Source organism: Carex rostrata, chromosome 13 (genome assembly GCF_964058835.1).
Source record: "Carex rostrata chromosome 13, lpCarRost1.2, whole genome shotgun sequence".
Taxonomy (NCBI): Eukaryota; Viridiplantae; Streptophyta; class Magnoliopsida; order Poales; family Cyperaceae; genus Carex; species Carex rostrata.
The window spans coordinates 7,157,702-7,174,494 of record NC_135930.1 but is presented as its reverse complement, the minus strand read 5'-3'; positions in this window follow the sequence as shown (position 1 = coordinate 7,174,494).

Here is a 16,793-nt window from a genome sequence, read left to right as displayed (position 1 = left end):
CGCGCCACCCCTCTCTTCCCGTTTTAGGTCTGATCTGACCTGACCTGAGAGAAAGGAGAGAAAGGAGAGAGAGAGAGAGAGAGAGAGATGGCGGTACCGGTACGGCCTCAGATGGTGCTATTCGGCGATTCGATCACGGAGCAATCCTTCCGCCCCGGCGGTTAGGGCACAGCTCTCACCAACTCTTACTCCCGCAAGGTCCCTTGCCTTCTCAAATCACCCAAGCCAGATCTCTCTTTCTTTCTTTACAAATGTTTGTTTTACAGTAAAAAAAACTATGGTGTCTTTCGAATAATTAGTTGCTTTGTTTTGAAGGAAAAATAAATTCTCAAACTCGCGTGACCCTGCAATTAGTTGTAGCTTGTTTTTCATGCAAGATGGGTCTCTGGATTTATAACTGTTTTGCATCTCAATATATATTGTAAGTCACAAAATCATATGAGGCCTGTTACTTCGTTTTCAGTCAATAACTATTACAATAAGAGTATTACAAGTCATTTTGAAAATGTTAATTTAGGACAATTATCCCGGGACAGTTAAATTCTTTGTGATGGTATAACATAGCATCAGTTGATACCAAATGGTACTGTATAGTCCTTGTCAATCAATTATACGATTATTTTTCAGGTGCTTAAGTCAACATCTCCTTTTGTTGTCCAATTACTTGGTACCAAATGGTACTGTATAGTCCTTGTCAATCAATTATATATACTCATAATTTGCAACCAATCAAATTAAATAACAATGAAAGCTTAGGATAACAGCATTATTTATTTTTTTATACAGGTTCAATTTTTGGTAGCTATGAGGGTGCTATATCTGGATTAACTATCAAGCTAATGCAGGTTTTTTTTTTTTTTTGAGATGCTTCTAATGTATTTTTTTTAGTTCTCTCTTTGTGAAAATCAAATTGATAGGTTCATTGTTGCTCATACTGGTATTTAACTGGTATTTGACTTGACTAAGATTATAATTAGCTCATACTGGTATTTGACTTGACTAATACAATCTATGATGTGAAATTATTTGACTTGAAGTTCAGCCTTTGAAATGGGAAAAAACAGCAAAAATGTGGAATTATATGTCATTTGTTGTCTTATTTATGTTATTTGATGTAATGTTGTATGTTGAAATGTCATGGAGAAATGTAAATAACAAAATATACAAAAAAAATGCTGATATAAGAATCAGCGACCGGTTTTTGGGCATCAGAGACCGGTTTCACCGGTCGCAAATATCTTTTTATGACGTCAGCAAAAAACAACTGCGACAAAAAAAATTAGTCGCAGATAAATTACCAGCGACCGGATGACGTCATTCAGCGACCGGTGACGTCATCGGGAGAGTATCTGCGACAATGCTTTCAGCGACCGGGGTATCAGAGACCGGTTTTCACTTTCTGAGACCGGTTTGATTTTCTGCGACCGGCGCCTATACTTTCTGCGACCGGAAAATCGGTCGCAAAAAGTGAGATTTGCTGTAGTGTATGCTCCTGGATCCGTGTGTGCTGGGTTACCGACTTTAAAAAAGTAAAATTTATTTAAATTTGAACATGATATGGATCTGATCCATTCATTAAGATTGAACGGACCGAATATGTAATAAGATTATATGGGGATATTGAATCCTGAAAGTCAGCTTCTCTACTCAGTGCAGTACATTGCATTATACCTTGGACGATTTGATTTTGGAACTACAAGTAGGATTAACTATTTAACATTTTCTTTTAATTTAGAGGCCCGGAATTAATGGCGTGCTGCAAAATCAATGATACATATGATTTAGGTGATTTTATGTGTGTTGTTATTCTTGATTTACAAAGACATGCACTGCATTTATATCCAACCCATTAAAACAGAGGTAACCTTACTATTAATCCAGCTTCCCCCCATCCATCACCAAAAAAGGAGAAGAGAAGTTGGGCTTACCATTAGCATTCGAAAGAGGCCCAAGCCCATTACAAGCATTACTCCTGGATCATTCAAGAACATCTTCCAGCGACTTTAATATTCTTGCACAATCTAGAAAGCACTAGCTACTAATTAGTAATTATTGTTATTATGATGCTTTGCATCTAGAATTTTCTGTAAGTTTGTAATATGTAGAATCTGGAATTCTCTTGATCGGCATTAATTAGTATAAATATATAGGGTAGCAACCCATGTATGTGTCTGTGATATATACAACAAAAGCAGTTCTACTTTACTCTCTTCTGAATATTTTATACTCCTCTCTTCTACTATGTTACAGTTCAATTCCATTTTCAATATTTAATATCAGAGTTCAAGCTCTTCATATTCAAAATTATCTTTCTTTTTCCGATATTCACATTTATATATCCAGCGGAGATATATATCTCCAGTACGTGCAACAGCATCCGGTCCCATTTTAGATCCTTGATTGACAGCAGGAGAGGAGAATTTAGGGTTATTGAGATGCTTCAGATATTGTTTTTTTATTTGCCAATTGAAGCTGATCAAGTTGAAGTTCTCTACCTATGCTCCGGCCGCAAAGCTATAGAGAGAATACATAAGAAATACTGATCTAGCAGCTCAAAAGAAGTGGCGATGTGTCAGACTTCCAACTGGATTGATGGTCATAGGTCGGAGTTGTTGATCACCTCAATTAGCCAGCTTATCTGAAGAGGAAAGTTTCTAAACTTCTTTATTTCTACTCTTGCTATTACTTGACTTTTATTTCTTTCATTGGAAATTTTAATTAGCTTTACCGACAAATACGACTATGTTATTACTGCAATTGAAGAATCGAAAGACTATCGACACTTCTTATAAAACAACTTCTACACAGTTTGTATTATAAAAAGTGTCGATAGGTCTTTCGATTCTTCAATTGCGGTAACAATGTAGTTGTATTTATTAGTGAGATTGATTAAAATTTTTGATCAAAGAAATAAAAATCTACTGATAGTAAGAGTAGAAATAGAGAGGTTTAAAATTTTTCTAATTCAAATTAATAGTAATAGATGACTGCCATATTACACGAGATCTGGCCTACAATTTTTTTTTTTTTTTTTTTTTTGTAAAAGCTCGTAGCGGATTGATTAGAAATCACATTTAATTCAATTGTTAATAGCTCGTTCGTTACTTGTACGAGTTGTAAATGAATCAGCTCATTAGTTTAGTAAGTAATTAACAAGTTTGAGTTGGATCTAGCTTGCGAGCTGGCGAGCTAGTTAGCTCAGTCTAAGAATTTGTAAATTTTTATAATTTTGCATGAATTTTATGCTGTTTGGTTCAGTTTAGATATGAATTTGTGTAAATTTTTGTTTATCTGTAAAGCTCAATTATATATGAATTTAAATATATAAATTTGTGTGAATTTATGTCATTATGTGTGAATTTGTGTGAATTTATTTTTGAATTTTTATATGTAAATTTTTATAATTTTGCATGAATTTTATGTTGTTGGTTCAGTTTAGATATGAATTTGTGTAAATTTTTGTTTATCTGTAAAGCTCAATTATATATGAATTTAATATATAAATTTGTGTGAATTTATGTCATTATGTGTGAATTTGTGTGAATTTATTTTTGAATTTTTATATTTACCATAAAAGGCAGATTGTGCTATGGATCAAAAGCATTGTTGATCGTTCATCTTTTATAAATCGTACGGTTCAGCAAATGTTTGAGCAAAGAATCTTCTCCATGCTGGTTTTATCCTTTAAATAATAAATGGTTGAAATCAGGGGTGAAATTAGAAAATTTTAATAGGAATGGGGTGGAATTAGAAAATTTTAATAGGAATGACTGAAAATTAAAAATTAAAATGTACAATTGTAGTGAGTGAGATTTGAACTCAAAATCTTTGTTATTAATTGAGAGTGATTAGACTATGTAAAGAGTTTAAAAAAAATAAAAACTCAATTAAATTTTAATACGTATAATTAAAATTATGTATAATTAAAATTTTAAAATTATAGGATGACTTAGTCATCTTTGACTAAGCTTCTGCCCTGGTTGCTATTGCTGAAAATAAAATTTATTACCGTAAAAGCTTTGATCCACATAACTACTAAAATATTAAATAAGAAAAAATCCAATAAATTCGGAATTCTTTGTCATTAGCAAAATGGAGTAATTGCTTGGAGTAAATGGAGGTTAATTAATTGGCCTTATTTGTTTTTAAAATTTTTGTAATGAAAATAAATAAATTAACCATGCAATTACTAAAAGAAAAAATTAATTATTACACTAATGGTTTTGTATTTGTTCAGGGCAGAACCAAAACATATTACATTGAAGGGCAAATTTAAAATATATAATGTGTGGTCATTGAAATTTGAAGTAAAGTTTTTACAACTATAAAATAAAATTCTAACAAAGACTACCAATACACATTTAGCATTTTACGAGGAGACAAAACTATATAAAAAAATTAAAAATAAATCAATTAATTTTAATATAAATTATTAAAATATTTAAAACCCGTCGCTTTATTTGTCTAAGTTCTTATTTTATTTCTTTTCTTACTAAAACTATCTGATAAAGAGACATTTTTCATTTCTAAATGCAGAGATGCTTAAGTTCTTATAAAAAAACGGAATCTAATTTGGTAGCCAACAATGCCAACTACTTAGAGGTATATGAGTTGGTTTGAGATATTGGAGAAAAGTGAGAATGTTTTATAGAATCTTTTTAATGAAATTAACTAAATATTAGAGAAAAATAATAGGACTTCATTTATTATTTTGTTTTTTAGGAGAAGAATTAATCAAGCCCTATTAGGCCTTCTAATATTTGAAGAGATATAGAGTATCTTGAATTTTGAAATAAACAAATTTTGCATATTAATATAAGATAAAAATTGCATACCGAAAATAAAGACACACATCCTTCATAAATTAGATAAATTGAAGAATTCAGGAATAAATAAGAAATTAGAAAAATCTATAAAAATATACAAAAAATAACCATTTATTATATTAGAACCAAACTGCAAAAAAATTGTCACCATCTAGATCAGGAATATTTGCCCATATTACTATGTCACCTTTTGAATCAGCAATATAAGTTGTATTCAACCGAATAAAAGACAAAAAATACGAAAAAAATATAATGAGCCGGGAATTTTACATTTAACTTAACATGATCTCCATATGAAAATGTACTTACAAACCAAATTTTACATTTTTTAGAATTTTTATACTATTTTTTTAGATAGGTAGAAAATCACTTAATCTGAATGGTACTAAATTTTCATATCAATTATTTTTCTACCTATCTAAAAAATGAGGAGGGTTCAAATGCACCCAAATTTTTGTGCACCCTATCTTTCAAATCCTTTTTCTCTGTTTTCAAAATCCGAATAGTCAATCTGAACCATTAGATGCGATCTATATATTAAGATGTGGTTGGAGACCAAATTTTACATTTTTTGAAATTTTTTTACTATTTATTAAGCTACTTTGAAAATCGCTGATTTTTCATTTTATGGACCATTGGATCAGCGATTTTCAAAGTGACTTAATAAATAGTAAAAAAAATTCAAAAAATGTAAAATTTGGTCTCCAAGCACATCTTAATATATAGATCGCATCTAATAGTTTGGATTGACTATTCGGACTTTGAAAACTGAGAAAAAAGATTTGAAAGATAGAGTGCATTTGGATGCACAAAAATTTGGGTGCATTTGAACCCTCCTCCTAAAAAATATAGTAACAAAATTCTAAAAAATGTAAAATTTGGTTTGCAAGTACATATTCATATGGAGATCATGTTGAATGGTTCAGATCGACTGTTAGGATTTTAAAAACTCAAATATTGAGCCGTTGCACGAAGACCCTCTATGATACGCGTAGAATATTAGCATTTTCCAATATATAGCACCATTTATGTTTTTTTATATTTTGTGTGTTTTCAATCAAAGAAAGAAAAATTATAATATTATTGATGCTATTTTGTTACTTAGTACCACATTGACCAACATCGATCATAACATTTCTTCAAGGTTCTAAATAGCGATTATAGTGTTATAGTTTTTAATGTTCGAAAAAGCTATAGTGCAATCATAGCTAGATATTTAGAATCATTATAAAAGAAAAGCGGTTAATGACATTATAACTTTTGAGGTCCGAAAAAGCTATAGCGCAGCTATTTAATTAGAACTCTGCATTTCTTGCTTTGATTTTGAAGATATTTTACTATATGATGTAAATGAATTTATTCTAGATTTATCTTGATTTTAGCTGAATCTCTTTGCCTTGATACGCCAGGATGCAAAGATTTTGATAAAAATTCCTTGAATGAGTTGATTTTTGATTAAAAAGACCATAGGCCCATCTTCATTGAAGGAAAAACATTAACTTACACCCTTGATAACTCAGTTAGCTACTGCACCTAAAGCAAAAACAGCCTTGTAAAAACGAGAGCTTGCATGAAGCAGCTACTCGAACCCAAAAATAGCAGCAAACAAGCTGCTAACCCCCCCAAAAATGCAGACAAAACAAGCAAATTCATAACAGAGTGCAAACGACATAACCAAAACAACACAACACTAAGCAAAACTAGCGTATAACTAAGCCTCGCAATGGGGCTAAGGAAATCACAAGCAAACACAAACTGTGGCTGAAACTAGCGTTGTACTTCAAACTTCATAAGGGACTATTGGCAGCCCTATTTCTTCCTCTTCGGCTGGAGCAACAGCCTCCTCATCCAGATGCCAAGTAGATAAGGGAAGAACATCTAGGTCATCTGGCAGCCATCCAGTAGTTGCTTCGGAGACTGACGTCTTCACTTTTCTTGATCAATAATGAACAAGAGAAAGGATTAGTAGGATAATTTGTCTAACTGTTTTCTTTTTACCTTGTGCAAAGTATAGGGCATTCCTATACTTCCAAAGTGTCCATCATACCGCACTAAAAACTAAGAGGAAAAAGACTCTATGAATTTTGGGCAATTGATTAGCAAATTTAATGATGTCCGCAAATTTAGACCACCCAATACTAATGCCTTGACAGGATCCTAGATAAAACCAGATCTGTTTGGTGAAAGGACAGGTCACAAAAAGATGGTTGACCGATTCAGGTTGGTTGCAAAATTGACAGATATCATTTCCCTTCCATTCTTTTTTGGTTAAATTGTCAGTGGTCAATATCCTATTTTTGTGTGTAAACCACATGAAAATCCTAATCTTAAGAGGTATAGGGATCTTCCACCATAACATTGCATTTTTGGGAGTAATTCCTCTAAAATTAAGCAGGGTATATAAAGATTTGATTGAAAAAAGGCCACTGGTTTTCCATCTCCAGCTAAGGCTATCCTGCAAATGAGTATAAGATAATTGACTAAGAATTTCTAAAATTTCTAACCATTCTGTATATTGAACCTCATCCAAAGATCTACGAAACTGTAATGCTCCTCCTTGAGAATTAATGACCGTTTGCAAGGGAATATTAGGATTAGTGCAGATATTGAAAAGAAAAGAAAACCTGGAAGACAGAGGACAGTTTTTATACCAAATATCAGACCAGAACATTACTTGTGTGGTGTGGTGATTCCAGGTTCATATGACACACTTATTTGGCCTAGAGATTGTAATTTTAGTATATTAGCCCAAAATTCAGATGTATGTGTTGAAGGAATATTGTATTTGTGTAGAATCATATCTTTCCAAGAACTACTGTATATAGGATCTTTGGATTTCCACCACCACTTCATAAGCAGAGCTATGTTCATTTGTTTTAAATCTAAAATCCCTAACCCTCCAAACTCTTTGGCAAAGCAAGCTCGTTGCCAACTTAGCAAGGAGTATTTCCTTTTGCCATTGTTATTATCTTGCCATAAAAATCGACGACGAATGCAATCAATTTTTTGAATGATAGTATCTGGAATCTTATATATGGACAAAAAAATAAAGGGGAACAGATGATAAGACTGAATTGAGTAAGGTCATTCGCCCGCCTATCGACAGTAGACTACCCTTCCAATTTTGTAGTTTATGTTCTAGTTTATCAATAAGAAAAGTCCAATCTTGGACAGTCAACCGATGTGTATGTAAAGGGAGACCTAAATATTGCATAGGGAAGGAGGCAGGGGTACATCTGAAATTATGTGGCATATCTAGAAATATCCGGAACATTGATGGGGTACATTGAGATTTTTGCATAATTAACTTTGATACCTGATATGGCCTCAAAGGCAATGAGAGCCCACCATGCCTTTTCAATATTAGCTTCATCAGCTTTAAGAAAAATAATAGTATCGTCTGCGTAATGGTAGTTTGTACGAGGATGATTATCTAAAATTGGAGGGCCTAACCCTACTATAGTGTTTGTATTCCTACCTTTCATGAAAATTTTACTAAGGGTATCTGCTGCTAAAATATATAAGTAGGGAGACAAGGGATCACCTTGTCGGACTCCTCTCTTACTGAAAAAATAATTAGTCAGCTCTTCATTTATATTTATGCAAGATTGGGAGCTAACCAACCATTCAGTGATCCATTTGATCTATTTTGGTCCAAATTCTCTACTATGTAGAATGTCTAAAAGGTATTGCCAATTGATCTTGTCGTAAGTTTTTTCAAAATATTGAATGAGTTGATTGAGGTGTATTAAATAATTCTGCGCTCGATTTGATTGGAGATCATGATTTTTGCACTCGATTTGTGGTTCAACTAGGAAAGGTTGATTTATTGAGTTTAATATGCATTTAATTTATTTATTTATTTTTGCAGTTGTGACTTATTATTTGTCTTGTCATGTTATTAAATCATGCCAGCTTGTACGTAGTAGTTTGTAATAGAACACTCATTTAACTAATGATAATTTTTTATTTTAATTATTTATGTCTTTATGTTTACGTCTCAATAAGCTAGTATAGATTAAAAATGCAAATAAATGCTATATTTTTACTAAATGTTCCGGAAACATCAAGTATATGTAAGTAAAATTTAATTAATACCATTAGTTAATATGCATAGTGTGGCAAAGACAACAGGGGCTAAAGTGTTGTTAGTTTTTGAAGTTGTGATTCGGAATAATTGGATGAGATCATGTTTCAGTTTGCTTTAAAATCAGGGTTCTTAAGGTAGACTTTATTCCCGGCTCATTATATTTTTTTCGTATTTTTTGTCTTTTATTCGGTTGAATACAACTTATATTGCTGATTCAAAAGGTGACATAGTAATATGGGCAAAGATTCCTGATCTAGATGGTGACAAATTTTTTGCATGCTGTTTAGGCCCTGAATTCAAAAATTGAAATCGGACCGTGATTTAGGCCCTGAATTCGGAGGTTCGTCGCTGAATGCGCGAGGAGCCTAAATCTTTTTCCACCGACACAAATCTATTTTTTTCCTTTTCAATTTTCTTTTTCCAAGAACAGCAAAAAAAATTTAAGAAGATTGGGGGTGGAGTTGATACTAACATAATCAATTTTTATATCAACACAATAATTTCAATTTTTTTAGTTATATGGACAAATTTATCCTTACTTGATTTCTCTCTAGATATCATACTTTTTTAAGATGCACTTTCTTTATGATCATTGATTATTTATTTTATGAAGGGGTTAAAATGTATTTATTTTTAAAATATTAATAACTCAAAATTTAAATTATAAATTTCAAAAATAACATCGTTAGATGTAATGTATATTATTTTCTCTATATGCTCATAAAAAATTATCACATTTTGGTTTTGTTTATGTGTAAATCAATAAATTAAAAAATCAACATCTAGAAATTATTCATATTAGTACATTTTTACAAGCTCTTGATAACAACCAAAACAAAGTTGAAATATCATAATTTTTTAAATATGCATAGATAAAATAATGTAGATTATATCCAATAGTTTTATGCTAACTTTTAAGTTTTAAAATTTGAGTTATAAATTTTTTTTTTAAAATAAAGACATGATGGAGACACAAAAAAATGAAAGCATTTAAATCCTCATCTTATTTTATTTCCTTCACTAAAACATATAGGGGAATCTTTAAGAACTTGGAATATTTCATTTTTTTTTTCAAATTTGAAAAGTACAACTAGTGAAATATTGTTTGTCAGTTTACGAAGCAATTATAGAGAAGTAAATTTTATTATAACTAAATATCAGCAGGCATGTATAATTCCTTGAAAAACCTCCTCGTTCTAATTGCAAAATGCCAAGCCATCAACAGCACTTGTTTAGATAATAAGGCCGAGATTAATATTTGACATTGCTACCTCCCAAAACAAAGTATGAAACCAAGCACGTGAAGATTTAATACAGAGGAAAAATAATACTGAAGAAATAAGCAAGCACGAAAACACCTTATTACATTGCAAATTATTAGATTAGCTAGCAAGCACTTATTGCTTGAATTCGCCTAGGAGTACCCAAAAAAAAGGAAGAGAAAAAGAAAAAAAGAGTAATAACAAGTACTATATATCATCTATGCCAGTCTGGAACTAACAACCGCCACCTCCACCGCCACCACAGCCGCCACCTCCTCCACCACATCCACCACATCCACCATGTCCACCATGTCCAACACCCACAGTACTACCGTAAAAAAAAATAGAATTAGTTCCTTCGGTACTTCCACCTTTACTGCCACCAGTACTGCTCCGTTTTCTGGTATTTTTATTTTTCTGAGACGATTTGTTCTTGAACTGATGATCTGCACATGCAAAAACGGCAACGATCACTATGGTAATTGTTGCTGCAACCAAATAAAGCACGACCAGGTGTGGGTGCAATATGGAGATCATTTCCATGGTGGTTTGAGTCAATATTCTAGCCATCTCTATTTGATGTATGTTGAAATTTTAGTTTGAGGTTGTATACGGACTTATATAACATACAGTACAACTAAATAAAGGCTTCTATCTAAAGATAGGGTAGTATGCTGATTATTTTTTGATTCCTATATTTATAAAAATGCATTTATTTGTGGAAGAACTGAATAAAAATAATTTCGTTTTAATTACTGTGAGCATCCAGTGGAATTAAATTAGCACAATTTTACGTTCTTAATTAATAAGTATGCAATTAATTATGATATTTTCTGCTTTGGTCACTGATAGCTTCTATCAGTTTTTCAAAAAATTAAAAAATATATTTTCTGCCTTGGGTTAGCTAGGTGGCGTTATAGTAAATCTGTAATATATGCCTGGGGTTGATTTGGTGTGTAATTTTTGCTATATTTAATAAAATGTTGTAATTTATCTCCTATTAATGAAGCAATTAATTGTTTAATTAAGACAAGATATATATTTCGTTCTAAATATATCTTATTGAATATTATTTTTATTAAATTCAGCTTCCACTATAGTAAATTTCTGATTTCACCTCTGCATATGAAAATTAAACCGGTACCAAAAACTATTCAAAATAGTAAAATAGTAAAATAAACATTTTTTTAAAAGAGAAAAAAAAACAACATTTGTTGGAAGCTTAGTTTAAGATGAGTCTAAGTTAATTCTTCGTTTCAAAGCATGTCTTACTTTGAACTTGAAGAAGTAAATTTGTTAAGTATTAATGTGGACTAATTATGTAATTATTATTTTTTTTTGGCAGTAAAACAGTAGACGATTTTATTAATTTAAAGAGTTACAAAATAACTATTACATAAGATTAGACAAGAAATGTCTTACAAAGAACTCAACTGTAAACAAACTAAAAACACAGTGATATGTGCATCATTTGGACATAATTTTAGTCATCCTTACTTGATGGAAATGATAGGAGCCTAGTGATGATTTCCTCTGTGAGCATAGTTGTTATGCTGACAAATTTCATCGTAGGAGGCACTGAATCAAACTGGATCGAGAACTGAATCAACTGGGCCAGGATAGTCACCACTCAGAAGCCCCAAGAGATGCATAAATCAAACCGAATCAGAAACTGAATCAACCAGATCGAGACAGTCACCACTCAGAGATCCCAATGAAGAACTGCTAATTTAGAAAGCAGAAAAGGGAGAGAAAAAGAGTAGAAGAAAGAGAGCACATAAAACAAACCCAGCACAAACAACATATAAAGTAAGTAACTATATGTATAGCTCGTTCCACCCACTCTTTTATTGTCAAAAAAAGGAAAGAAGGGCTCAAGAGAAGATATGAAAAAGCGAACCGATGATATTGAAAAATAAAAATCCCCGGAAGGACAGTGCGAAGAGCGATGACCAGATCTACAAAGCAGAAGCACCACAAAATGGTTGCTAAATCCGCCAGATGGAAGCAACAGCTCAAACAATGATGAAACAATGAGTAGTGGCCAAATCCATTAGATAGAAGCACTGTAAGATGGACCATAACTTTGAATTTTTTGTTTATCATTCATTGATTATTTTAAAAAAATTAGTATTACCATAAAATATTCTAGCAAATTATTCATTGAATCATTTTTTTTTTCATATTTTTAACATAGCAGAGATAAACTATAATTTACAACATACCACAATGTTACTTCAGCAAATCATCGCAAATAGACTCGATATCGAACGAGCTTATGTCACTGTTTTGCCCTAAATTCAATGTTTACATCATGGCAAACTAAACTATAATTTTGAATGTATGCAAAAGACATATCCATGGTAAAATTTTATGCATTTTCTTCTTCTTCTTTTTTCTTATTTATTTTATTTTTATTTTTTGTAACAATGCGAGTTTTATTTGGAAAGTATTTGAAAAGCTTTCTGGTCCAAACGCACCTTTCACCAGCATGTAACTGAAATTTTTTTAGTTAACAATCCAATAATTTAAAATTAAACAAACACCACCTAAAACTCAAAATTTCATTTTTTATCACCAGTACGCCCTTAGTCCGAATATTTCAAACAATTCAGAACATAACTAAAAAAATAATTGGTGCGCTTTCTAAAAAGAAAAAAAGAAAAAATTAGTGCGCTTCCCCAGTCCGTGCACCAACAAATTTGGTGCACGGGTTGAGGGCGCGTGAGTAGTAAAAACTGAAATTTGAAGAGATGAATAGTGTTTATTTAATTTGAATTAATTGAGGTGCTTAACTTAAAAAAAATTCTAAGCATGCAGCAAGCAACTTTAATACACGTCTATTTCTTTTTTTTCCCTTGGGGTAAAATGCTACAGCCGGTTCTTCGTAATTGAAGATCAACCTACGTGTTAGAGAATTTGTATCCCCTCAAATTACCTGACTGAGTAGAATTGAATCAAACGGTCAGAAAATGGATTCGCACGCATCTCAAAGCACCAGTGTTCTAAATAGCTAGCTATAGCGGCGCTATAGTTTTTTCGGACCATAAATGCTAAGCTATATATAAGATAAAAGTGCGCTAACTCAGCTAAAACCACTATAGCTATAATAGCTGACCGCTATTATCGCTATATGAGTTATAGCTACCGCTATGCTACATTGGTTTTTTTTTGCAATTTATATGGGTTTCTATACTTCTATTCTTATTTCTAATGTTATATGGTCTTCTACGATAAATATACTAAACCAAATTATATGTTTCTATTTTTATTTGTGATTTATTCTATCATTCTATATCGAGAAATATTCAAATATTAATTCTTCACTTTGATTGCTTTTTGCATAGTATTCATTTGTAAAATTATTATCGTTCATTTCAATTGAAAGTTGATTTTAATTATTATTATAATATATAAAATATTTAAATATGTATATTGACTTTATTTACCTTATAAAATTAATTGTTCTTTGTCTATTGTAATATGTAATACTATTAAATATAAACTATTAAATAATGTTACATTTTATTTTATTTTTTCCTTCTTATTTGCGTAATTGATAAAAAAATATAGACTTAGATTAGTTGTCATTTAGTTGTTACATTAATTCTCTAATATTGATTATGTTGATAATTAGAAGAAATATATAATATAAAATTTGAAAAGAGAAAATCGCTATGTATGATAACTTTCGTTATAGCTACGCTATTCGCAATAACATTCTCTGTCTCCCAGCTATGCCGCTATAATCGCTATTTAGAACCTTGCAAAGCACAAATAATCCTGCTTCTGTCATCCGGAATCCCGACGGGCTGAGAGTAAATTTGAACCGTTCGTTTCAATTTTGTTGAGTCAGGTACGTACCTGAGAGGATACAAATCCCGTGTTAGATGACTTAATTATGCAAATCATATAGAAATTTGATTTTTTTTTTTTTTCTAATGTTAGTTTTCTTAAAAAAAAAAAAAGGAAATTAATGTTATTGTGATTTAATGTTAGTTTTCTTAATATAATTTGAATGATAAAAATAATTACAAAAAAAAATGATATCGCACAAAATTTGCTTTGTTCTGCCTTTTTATTATTATTATTGAAATATCTTTAAAAATGATTTTTAAGCTCCTCCGTATTTAAATATCTAATCAGTTTAGAAGAGAATACCATGATTTGTGTTGTACTGTTGTGTGTTCTCTGGCCCGCTACACTTCACCTTCAGGGCCTGTTCGGATGTCACGGGATTACACGGGATGGGATTTGATGGGAATGGGAACTCACTTTTGAAAAAGTAGGAACCCATGGGTACGGGTATGCGCAGAATTAATTATGGGAATGTGTTGAATTGAGTGTTCGGTTGTACCGTGGAATTAGTTATGGGAAATTCTATTTTTCTTTCTAAAATATTTGATATTATACAATTTTCTTTATTGATATGTTTTCAATTTTTTTTTTGTTTGTGTATGTTTTATTGAATCAACCCCTTTCTTTATTGATATGCAAATGGGATACTCCTGTTACAACCTTCATAAGAAAAATATGGAGATTTGGAACTCAAAATATTTGGCTATGCATCTGAAAGAAAACTCAAAACAAATGGCCAAAATCAAAGTAATAACATTGGTTGTTACCTTCCTCATCTCCAAAATGGATACATTACAGATTATCAAAGGAGATATGATATAGTTTTTTTTATCATCAATCTAGCAACTTGGACTACTTAGAAAAATCAGAAAATACATGCATTGCATATCTTTACATCAGAGATCCATAAATTATAAAAATCAGAAAATACTTGACCAGATCAGTGATTAGAAAAATCGAACAATCTCGTACCAGTAATCCACTAAAAGTACTAGCACAATACTAACAATTTTACTTTTGCTCTCAAATACCAACAATTTTTTTGGTGAGTTGGCTCATTGTAAGTGGTATTTTGCTAAAATTATATCCAATTTGACCCAAAAATTACTCAATTTCAGGTCCGAATAACACAACCCAATGTAAGATTTATGCTTTTGGAGAAGCACAACAAAGGCATGAGTAAAGAACAAAGCATAAGATTAACAATAAAAAAAAATTAGTCTAAATTTAAGAGGAAACCGTGAGATGAACTCGTTCCAGCGACAACCGTACCTTCTCTAGTCATGGCCGAGAAAACCGGTGGTAGTAGTTCCTTCTTTCGCTCGAGTTTTCTGCGCTCCTTTGCACATGAGTTTCCCGCGCAGATCTCCCGCCAAAGTTGCGATTGAGGAAAGAGAGAGAGGCGAGAGAACTTATCAGCGTAGGAAAAAAAAATTGAGTCTGACTGAATAAAAAAGTTCCTACGAATTTACACGTTCCGGAAAGATTTTGGAAAGATACGGTAGGAATAGATGAGGAAAAAACTAAGCTGCCGAACGGGTTACGGAAATAAAATCGAACCCAACCCAAATCCCATCTGTTTCTGCACATCCGAACAGGCCCTCAATTTTCAAAACCCATTCCCAATCCCCATCCCGATAGCTTTTCGCCGAGGCCTCCGTCGTATTTGTTACGCCTTCCCTCGATCCAAATCAAATTCATCATCCAGCAACACCAATTAATGTGTTCGCTTCTGTTTTGGGAAGGGGAAGCAGCCAGATGCCATTTCTATTTTCTACCCAAGAGGTGCATCAACTGTTCTTCCAGGTGTTGGCTGCACAGAACGCTCCATCCTCCATTCGTGCATTCAATCAGCTCTTTGATGCCTTGGTTCGCATCAAACCCTCAAACAACCTTGTCTTTTCTCTCTTGATGGACTGCTGTGCCAGAGCAAATGAGGTTGGACTATTGTTTTCTCAAAGAAGGTCACAAAATTAATACAGTGGTGTTCAGTCCGATATTCAAAAAGCCTATCTTGGGATAATAGAACTAGTGAGGCCGCAATTAAGGTGCTCAATAAAATGCCTAAGTTGGGATGTGTACTAATGTGGTTATGTATGACATTCTTACAGATGGGCTGTGCAAGAAAGGTGACATTGAGAAAGCTATGGATTTTCTACATGACATGATGGAGTTCAGATTCAGTAGAGTATCCTACCGTGTAGAATGAGGGATCTACACCGTCTGGCACAAATATTAAAGACTCCTGTGCATCTACAGCTGGTCAAAAAAAAAAAAAAAAAATTGCTCGGCTGTGATTGTGGACAGTGAGTGCGGTACTCTAGAGGATACTCTTCGTGACATGATGTACCTATAGCACTCCTATAAATGGACTATGCAAGAATGGTCACATTGATAAAGCCGTAGAGTTTCTAATAATATTGCATGATTTCTAAGGGGCATCAGCCTGATGTTGTGATTTAGAAACTTCAACAATTTAAGAATTGAGAACTAAGCTTGTTTAGTTGCAATTGATACTAAAATAAGAAAAAGTGATATTTATTTCATTTAAATAACTGTAGAGGCGTAATTTGTATACCAGTAATTTACTGAAATCCCTACAGGCATATAAAGAAGGGAGCGGGGGGTTTTGAATGAGCATCGGACCAAAGTCAGTTGGTGTCCGATCTGGATCGTTCGACTCCAGTAGAGATTTATGCTTACTATTAAAATTATAAATCGAGTGCACGAATCTCAACATGGATTGAACGACTTAGA